General features: G+C 31.5%; 1 protein-coding gene across 1 annotated transcript in view; it reads left to right on the top strand.

Moving 5' to 3' along the window:
* LOC119585848 (maestro heat-like repeat-containing protein family member 1) overlaps positions 1–726 on the top strand; it is a gene marked incomplete in the record, with an annotated part of 26,167 nt that overhangs the window by 9,740 nt on the left and 15,701 nt on the right.

Below are 726 nucleotides of genomic sequence, written 5' to 3'. Positions count from 1 at the left end.
TCCCGTGCATAAAAGAAATTTTGCATGTGTTTGTTGTTTTTCCATCTTTTTGCCTTTAGTAGATGTACATTTTATCGAGATATTTGCTTTTCTTCATTTGCCATCCATAGTACTTTCAATAGATTTGTAAAGAATAACTTTCTGATGGAGATGGTGCAACATTTGATAGAAATAGCAGGTTAAAGCACAAGTAACTCAGCTTGTACCATTTTGCAGAGTGTTCCCTGTCTTGAGATTGACATTTGTAATAGGAATAGATATTTGTTTCATAATTTTTCAGCCAAGATTATTTATCCCAGATTGAATTATCTTATGGCATACCTATTATATATTTTTTTTTTATGTAAAAAAAGAAACAGGATGAATGAAGCTGTGTATCTGTTTTTAGCAAATATGTGACTTCTATTTAAATACATACATGAAGGTATTAGGATGCATTTTATTTATAAATTAGTTAATGAAGTGACATTTTATTGTTTATTATCGGTAGATAATTCTGCCAAAGCAATATATCTTCAGCATTCTGGTACCAATGGCTCTCACCCATAGGGAAAAGTGTCACTTCTTTAAACTGAAATAAAACTGAAATAATGAATGTGTGCTATTACTACATATTAGACCTGCAATATACAGTAACTTAAGATATGAAAAAGAAATGGAGGAAAAAGAACAAAGTGTAAGAGGAGTCCCATTAACCCAGTGCCCCTGGATGGTTTCCCAATGCAA

This window comes from Penaeus monodon, chromosome 20 (genome assembly GCF_015228065.2).
Source record: "Penaeus monodon isolate SGIC_2016 chromosome 20, NSTDA_Pmon_1, whole genome shotgun sequence".
Classification (NCBI taxonomy): Eukaryota; Metazoa; Arthropoda; class Malacostraca; order Decapoda; family Penaeidae; genus Penaeus; species Penaeus monodon.
The sequence above is the reverse complement of the archived record's forward strand: the minus strand, read 5'-3'. Positions and strand labels throughout refer to the sequence as shown.